At 38.9% G+C, this 9,352-nt stretch overlaps 1 non-coding gene across 1 annotated transcript; it reads left to right on the forward strand.

Annotated features, from left to right (window-relative positions):
- The first annotated feature begins 6,590 nt into the window (after positions 1–6,590).
- LOC121209279 (small nucleolar RNA R71) lies at positions 6,591–6,697 on the forward strand. The gene has a single exon (XR_005904394.1). It is a non-coding gene; the product is annotated as a small nucleolar RNA R71 (small nucleolar RNA).
- Positions 6,698–9,352: the final 2,655 nt, after the last annotated feature.

The following is a 9,352-nucleotide window of genomic DNA, read 5'->3' on the forward strand; positions in this document are numbered from 1 at the left end:
AACTAAATGAGAAAACATCTCTGAAGAATAAAGAATACAAAACATAGAGAAAACCCAAAACTCCTGAAGGGACATTAAGGAGAGATCTTGAGTCTTGATGATGAATCCGGCTTCTGAGATGGATCAATCAGCTTCCTTGGAGTAACTCCTTACTCCCCTTTCTCCGTGTCACTTTTCTTCTCTTCTAGGGTGTATTTATAGGCTTTGGAATGCCTAAAAGCCCTCAAAATTGGCCTTTCCCAAATTGGACTCAACTTGGGTTCGACAGGGACACGCCTGTGTTCGAGGCCGTGTGGTCTGCCTGTGTGAGGAGGTCCAGGCCGTGTTGATTTCGTACTTTGGCACATTTTTTCTGTTTTTGGCCTGTTTCTCGTTCTTTTCGCTCTCCTATGCTCTCCTAAGTGTAAAACATGAAATTAAAGCATTAAGAGCATCAAATTCACCAATTCTAATGGAAAATCATCCATAAAATGCGTTAAACATGAGGGGAAAATATGTATAAATTACGGTTTATCAAATACCCCCACACTTAAGCATTTTCTTGTCCTTAAGCAAAATCCTCAACTCATAATCAAAATAAATTCTTCTCAACTTATAATTTCTATCAATAATATCTCAAATTAATCCATAGGTAATCATACATTGAGAATTCAACTAAAAGAACATAAAAGTTACAAACATTCCAAGTTGAGTATTTAATCATGCAAGCATATGTGTCTCTCCATATCTAAGTAATTACCTTTGATTCAGAATATCACAGAGTTTTACATCCTCACTAAAGATTCACTCAAATCACTCGAGGTGTTTAAGGACAATAAATGAAGCACTCAGTAGTTAATAATTAAAAGTCATTACCATAGGCTTGCATGAAAATCAGATCTCCACCACTATAATTTAAGATGATACATCAATCAAAAGGTTTTTAGAGGGTTGTAATGAGGCTTGGTTAGGGGGTGTGGTCACAAACTGAAAGAAAGGGTTAGAATCGAGATTGAATTGAAAAATTGCCTAACTAGAAAAAGAGTTAATCATTACTTGCGTACAACAGAGCTTCTTTTCAGACTATGGAATTTAACTTTTGAAGCTTACAAACAGAAGATAACTACTAATGTGTATACATGTTTTTTTTTCTTTTTTTCTTTTTTTTTAAGAACAAGTTAAATAATATAGACTAACTATTAAGAACAAAACATAGCTAGGCAATCCATTCAACTCAAATCTCGACAAAAATAGGGATTAATTTAGGGGATTTCAACAATAATCGGTTAAAGGTTAATATTAAGGGTAATACAAGGAATGGCTTGATAGGCTCAATGGGGTTTACTAGGGATTAATTGTGGAGGTAAGCTTTTCATGGCATGAGTGGGTTAATCCTAAGTGCCTTAATCATTTTGATATATCAAATCAAATGGTGTGGTCTCGACATGCATAATCAAGCAAGTTCTAGAATAATAGTTCAATACTGGCGCACTCAAAGCAATAATAAAAGTGAGCATGAAAGGATGAATAGATGCTCAAAAGGCTCAAAAATCTCACCAAAATTATGGCTTTTTGATGTTTAGACTCGTGAATTCCAATTCAAAGTAATACCTACACTTGGGGAGACAAGCTATAATTTTAAATTCTTAAAAATCAACTCATCATGCTTCATTCTCTAATGTCTTAAAGTTTAAACAATCAATGCATAAACCCCTATGTATTAATTCAAGATATATCAATCAAAATCATAAACCAATTAAAATTTATCCTAAATATGTTATGAGAGTTTTTCAAGAGAATAAGATGATTATTCAGGGATTTTTCTAATAATGAAATAAATATCCTTCACATTTAAAATGTACATTGCCCTCAATGTATAAAGATAGATATTAGAGTATAAAAATAAGATAGGGAGAGAAGTGAAACTTCCTGTATGATGAATTCCTCGAACTAGAGTTTTGGAGAGTGATTGGTTCGAGAGTGGAGGAGGATACTCCAACGGTCGTAGAGGTTCATTAGGCCATAAGTCTTGCGCCAAAAGAATATTATATCTAGTGGTAGCTATGGTCGTGGTCGAGCAGGACATGGTAGTCATGGAGAACCTTTCCTAGTGGAGTTTTAGTTCCTATGTGATGATGAGCTTAAGAGCTCTATATAACTGTGATAAAGTCAGGAACTTTTTAGGGGTTATTAAGAAGAATAAGTACCCGAAAAGAAATAACCAAAAGTAATAATTAAAAAATAAAATTCTAAAATCTAACAAAAGAAAATAGTTGCAATAAAAATTAAAAACATAAAATAATAAATAAATCTTTCTAAACATCTTCATCACTGGATGGTTCGCGAGGTGGGACTGGTGATGAGATGTGGAGGTGCTGACAAATCTGATGTAGAGTAGCATCAATGGTGTCAAATCGTTGAAAACACTGCTGCTCGAATCGGGTGAGGCACCCGGACATGTCAGCATATGAAGCCGCCGCATGAACTGGACGAGAGGGTGGTGGTGGCAGAGTCGGTGGGTCCTCATGCTGTGGGGGGACATCATCAGGAATGTCCGTGTAGGACTCCTCCTCAGTAGATTGGGCGAGACGATACTGAGGAGGGTAGGTTCCTCGGTGCCTCTCGATCATCCTGATGCTAAGCATACTCGAGATGCCTTGTGGAGGCATCTGGCCAATGAGAGTGAGGGATGATTCTTGGGCCGTGGTGTTGAGGAACCCAAAATGTCGTGCCAGCCTAGTCACGTAGGGGCCAATGGAGATGACCCCCTTCCGATGCCGCTCTGTCTGGTGCTGAATCGCAAGGGCGATGAAATAGGCAAGGTCGATGACGTGCCCTTGCGACATGCACCATAAGAAGTAGACTTCATGGGTGTTGACGACACCAGTGCTCTCTCGCCTCCCTATAATCATGTGAGCTAAAATAGCGTGTAAGTACCTCAGGGATAGTGGGAGAACTGATGCCTTGGAGCGGCTAGGATTGTACGAGGCTGTGCTAGGGGCCAAAGTGTGCCAGCACTTCGAGGGCGAGAAATGTATGTGGCGACTGAGAGCATGTAGTTCATTCTTCTCCCTGAATTCCTCCGTATATAGGCCTAGTGCAGCACCAAACTCTGGGATGCTTAGCTGGCGGATTAATCTGCCTAGGCAAAACTGGACCATGCCGGGATCATCGTACCTTGTCATTACGGTCTGGAGATGGAATGTTGAGCAGAGTTCCATTGTGAGCTCGAGGTATGTCAGCTCGATAATCCCAAAGAATAGCTCCCACGGGTCGGTGGTTAAGAGAGCCCGAATCGCGTCAGCCATCTGGACTTGTTCTACGGTAGCCTGTCGATGCAGCGGCCAGCAATTAAAGGTCGAGCCCGAAGTATTTGGAACAGTTCTTCCTAGGGCCCTTGGGGAAACTGTAGGAGAGGGTGACGGATTTCTGCGATTGGGCCTGCGAAAGAGGACGCTCCCTTCCTCTTCTTCGAAGCAGGTACGGCGGTTTTCTTTCCTCTTGACGATGACATGGTACCTATGGTTAGAATCATCAAGTCATCTTGATGAGTGGTCGAAGTAAAAGGAATACAATTTCCAATTAAAAAGCAGACTTTCAGCCACAACCAAACATAACTAATATAATAATTTCGTGACTTTGTCATTGTATTTAGTAATGGAATGTGTAAAAGAATGAAGCTTTCCTAATAACATGAAATGCATAAGAAATAATTGAACACTGCAAATTACATGAGAGATATTGGCATGGGAATATCATGAGAATGAGCATGGTAAAATCATGGGTATGAAGTTTTCTAATCACTTGATTTAATATGCAATGTATAATAACTAACTAAAAATGCAAACTAAATGATAAAGTAATGAATAGGCATGGAAGATAGTTCAAAAGAAATGGAAATTATTGTAATAATAAGCATTAGCAATAAGTAAAATAGAAGTGAAAAGAGTAAACAAACGCTAAGGAAGAGAGATTGAGCGTCAAAAATAAAGTTGAAGGCGGCGCACGGGCATGGTGGGGGGCCGTGTGGAGTTGCAGCGGCTAGGGTTAGGGTTTTTGAATGGTGAAGAAAGTGAATAGTACAGGGCATTTATAGATTTTGGGGCACATGGCCATGGCACACGCCTGTGTCCCCCAATTGTAGCCCGTGTGATTCGCGAATTTTAAATTTGGGTGCGTTTGACATTTAGTACACGCTCGTGTTCCTCAGGCGTTGGGTTCACACGGTCGTGTCTAGATTCGTTCGCTTCTCCCACGTCCGTGTGTTCAAGCTCCATGCCCATGTTAATTTAGCAGGTTCGACCACGGGTGTTAGACACGGGCGTGTCGCACACCTGTGCTAGTTTCTCAGTTTCAACCACGGGTCTTCCATATGGGCGTGTCGTACACCTGTGTTGTTTTGGCAGGCTCGACCACGGACATATTGCACGGTCGTGACATTTTATCGTAGCCCGTGTTGGGGAAATCTTTTGCCTTATTTTCACACAGCCTTAAGTACACCCATGTTCTTGGCCTTGTCTCTGTGGAAACACCTGTATTCAAGATCTCTATTAGTAGGTTAGGAGTTAAATACCAAAATTTAAAGAAATTAATAATGTTAGTGCTCGGGTTGCCTCCCGAGAAGCGCTTATATATAGTCTAAGCTCGACTTACCTCTCCGCTGTATGGTCATGTCGGTTCGAGGAGTTTATACTCCTCATTCCTACTATCAGTCTCATTAAAATAAGGTTTTAAGCGGGTGTTGTTTACCTTAAAAGTGCCGAGACCATACCGAATGGAAAAATACTGAGTACTGTAAGAGGGATTTCCTCATTCGGCGTGGTAGTGACAATGTGGGGATCTGCGGCATCTAGTAAGACTTTATCACTAACCTTAAGTTGATTTGGAGAGGTATCGAGCTCGTTTTAGCGTAGTTTCAGTTTATCGGGTGTTCTCGGTTTATGTGCTCACCATTTCTCTAGCTCCTCTATCCGTAGCCTTCGTTCTTCATGAATGTGTCCTCTATCAGTTCTGGAACATGGCTCGTGAACTTCTTTGAAGCTCAATTTCTGCAAAGTCATATTGTCAATTTTAGTAGATTGGTGTGAACCATTACCTTTAATGTGCAATATGATGCCAGAATTACGAGCTTGAAGGGTGATCGCTTCATCTCCCACATGAAGTGTAAGCTCACCTGTGCCAACATCAATAAATGTTTTAGCAGTTGCTATAAAAGGCCTCCCTAAAATCAAAGGGGTGTTATTATCCTCCTGTATGTCTAGAACAATGAAATCAACGAGAAATATAAACTTATCTACTTCCACTAGTACATCTTCAATAATACCTCTAGGGAATCTTATAGTTTTATCTACCAATTGAATGCTCATCCTAGTTTGTTTAGGTTTCCCAAGACCTAGTTGCTTAAACATGTTGTAAGGCATGACGTTAATACTAGCCCCTAAATCAGCTAATGCATGATTTATATCTAAACTACCAATTAAGCAGGGAATTGTAAAACTCCCTGGATCTTTTAATTTGTAGGGTAGCTTATTCTGTAGAATAGCTAAGCAGACTGCGTTTAGCTTCACATGCGACACTTCATCCAACTTCCGCTTATTTACTAAAAGCTCTTTAAAAATTTCATTACATTCGGCATCTGCGATAGAGCTTCAATAAATGGTAAGTTAATATGTAATTTTTTTAAAAGTTTAAGGAATTTACCGAATTGTTCATCTGAGCGGTCTTTCCTTGTCGCGTTAGGATATGGGACATGAGGTTTATATTCTTCATTCACCATTTTGTTACGACTTACCTCACTTTTACCTTTGCTCACCACAGTTCCTTGCATCAATTCTGGCTCAGGCGCATTGAATCCTTCCTTATCTTGAGTACTAATTGCGTTTAGGTGTTCCCTTGGGTTAGGTTCAGTATTGCTTGGTAAGCTATCTTGTGGTCATTCGAAGATTAGTTTGGATAGCTGGCCTATCTGAGTTTCGAGTCCTTGGATCGATGCTTGTTGATTTTTAAGTGCTGTCTCGGTGTTTTGAAAACGGGTTTCTGACACTGATATGAACTTTGAAAGCAACTCTTCAAGATTTGGCTTCTTTTCGTTTTGGTAGGGTGGTTGTTGGTAGCCCGGAGGATGTTGTGTCTTTTGATTCCTTTGACCACCCTAGGAGAAATTCGGGTGGTTCCTCCAACCTACATTATAAGTATTATTGTATGGGTTATTTTGAGATCGAAAGTTGTTGTTACCCATATAGTTGACTTGTTCCTCTTCGGTTGAAGGATTGAAGGATTCATATTCTGTATGCACACCTCCTCCACTTGAGTCACACCTCATTATTGGATGTACCTGCGTAGAACCAAGTAAACCATCAATCTTTTTATTGAGAAGTTCTACCTGATTTGACAGCATAGTAACTGAGTCGACGTTATAAACGCCGGCTATTTTTGTTGGCTTAGTTCTCATGACTTGCCACTGATACTTATTCAGTGACATTTCTTCAATGAATTCATATGCCTCTTCAGGTGTTTTGTTGTTGATGGTTCTGCCAGCAGCTACATCAACCATTTGCTGAGTCGAGGGATTCAGACCATTGTGGAATGTTTGTACTTGAAGCCAAAGCGGTAACCCATGGTCAGGGCACCTTCTTAGTAAGTCCTTGTATCTCTCCCATGCATCCTAAAGTGTTTCTAAATCCATCTGCACAAAAGAAGAGATATCATTACGTAATTTAGCCGTTTTAGCCGGTGAAAAGTATTTTAGTAAAAAGTTTTCAGTCATTTGTTCCCAAGTAGTAATTGACCCTCGTGGTAACGAGTTCAACCACTATTTAGCTTTGTTCCTCAATGAAAAAGGAAATAATCGAAGACGAATGGCATCATCAGAAATGCCATTGATTTTAAATGTATCGCAAAATTCCAGAAAGTTTGCTAAGTGAGCGTTGGGATCTTCATCCTACAAACCATCAAACTGAACAAGCTGCTGTATCATTTGAATTGTGTTAGGTTTCAGTTCAAAAGTATTTGCAGCTACAGTCGGTCTAACAATACTAGATTCAGTTCCTGTTAGAGAAGGTTTAGCATAACCATACATAGTACGTGGAGCAGGATTTTGATTAGCCGCAATTACAAGAGGTAGCTGATTGCCTTGGTTTTTAGCCATCTCTTCGGTTGGGGGTTAAGTATCATCTTCTTGCTCGTTCTCTGTGTATCTTAAGCTCCGCCTTATTTCTCTTTGGTTTATACGAACTGTGCGATCGATTTCTTCGTCAAAAAGTAATGGTCCTGACAGGTTTCTTCTAGTCATAAACTAGGAAAACCTGCCAAGAAAAAGAAAAAGTAAATTAATTAGTAATAATTAAATTGCAAGAAAAAATAAATGGCTAAAGTAATAAAAATTGAGTATTCCTAATATTTCAGTTCCCCGACAACGGCGCCAAAAACTTGATCGCGAGGTTTCGTGATAGGTTTTAAATATTTATAATTACTCGTTCTTGAGCTAACTATTATCGCGATGTAGGCAAGTGTACCTATCGAACAGTAGTATAGTTTTAGCAAGACCGAATTGTCGAACCCAAAGGAACTAAAAGTACTAGTAATGACTGTCTTTCTATTATCTAGCCTAAGAATAATGGGGTTTTGTTTTAATTAACTAATTATCTAAACTAAGAACGCACAGAGAAAATAATTGGGGAATTGCTTTTGGGAAAATCAATTGACTTAAGACAAAACCTAAGGAAAAATCCACCTAGACTTTATTTGTTATTTTGGCTCCAAACCGAATGATTTATTCATTTAACTTGTTCCGTAGAGATCCCTAAGTTATGTTATTATCCCTATTCAAGACTAATAACATCTAATCCCTAGATTGAATAACCGAAACTTTTCTCTAATTAACACTCTAGGGTTGTATTAACTCGATCTATGGATCCCCTTATTAGGTTTCACCCTATTTCTAGGCGTGCAATCAACTCCGCTTAATTATGATAAATGTACTCTTAGACAGGGTTTATTCCTCCTCTGAATAAGAGCTTATCTTGAATCAGTATCCTGGGATATCAAAACAAGAATTAAGAACACATAATGAAGAATAAGTTAAATATTTATCATACGATTCAGAAAATAATAACAAGATTTGTCTTAGGTTTCATTCCCCTTAGGTATTTAGGGGATTTAGTTCATAACTAAATAAGAAAACATCTCTGAAGAATAAAGAATACAAAACATAAAGAAAACCCAAAACTCCTGAAGGAAAATTGAGGAGAGATCTTCAGTCTTGATGATGAATGCAACTTCTAAGATGGATCAATCAGCTTCCTTGGAGTAATTCCTTACTCCCCCTTCTTTGTGTCCTTTTTCTCCTCTTCTAGGGTGTATTTATAGGCTTTGGAATGCCTAAAAGCCCTCAAAATTGGCCTTTTCTGAATTGGACTCAACTTGGGTTCGACAGGGACACGCCTGTGGCACACGCCCGTGGCACACGCCCGTGTTCGATTACTTCAAGCCGTGTTTGAGCCTGCCAAATTGACACGGCCGTGTGGTCTGCCTGTGTGAGGAGCTCCAGGCTGTGTTGATTTCGTACTTTGGCCCATTTTCTCCGTTTTTGGCCCGTTTCTCATTCCTTTCGCTCTCCTATGCTCTCCTAAATGTAAAACATGAAATTAAAGTATTAGGAGCATCGAATTCACCAATTCTAATGGAAAATCATCCATAAAATGCGTTAAACATGGGGGAAAATATGTACAAATTACGGTTTATCAACAGATGATAACATTGCTGATCCACTGACCAAGCCTCTAACGCAGCAGAAACATGATTGTCATAGTAAGTCACTTGGTATTAGATATATGAGTGATTGGTCTTAGTGCTAGTGGGAGAATGTTGAGTATGCCCAAAGACCAATCATGAGATGATTGTAATAACATACTTGTTTTACCTCGTTTATTAATATAAGGTATTGCCATTATTATTTCAGTTTCTTTTTTTGTGTATATAAATAAACTATTTCATAATAATGTCCTAAGAATAATATGATTATTCTTAAAAGGTCCTTAGTCGAGTATTATTATGGACTTGGACAACAATAATGCATTAAGACTAACATGTAGTTTATTGCTGACAAAGTGTTGTCAATGACATGGGATGTCAAAATCAATACATAAGTATGTGTGCTAGAGAACAACATACTGGACTGACCCACTCTGAGTATGTTTATTAGATTATTATGTAATAGTCACAACATTACACATAGTGATTACTATGTATACGATCCTCAGACTTGAGATCAACATTATCCCTACATCGTGAGTCGTATATTTTGATACTATCAAATGTCCACCGTAATAGGTTGTTCATTAAAGGCTGATGTTGGATATACCACAATCTATGT

Source organism: Gossypium hirsutum, chromosome A10 (assembly GCF_007990345.1).
Source record: "Gossypium hirsutum isolate 1008001.06 chromosome A10, Gossypium_hirsutum_v2.1, whole genome shotgun sequence".
Lineage (NCBI taxonomy): Eukaryota > Viridiplantae > Streptophyta > Magnoliopsida > Malvales > Malvaceae > Gossypium > Gossypium hirsutum.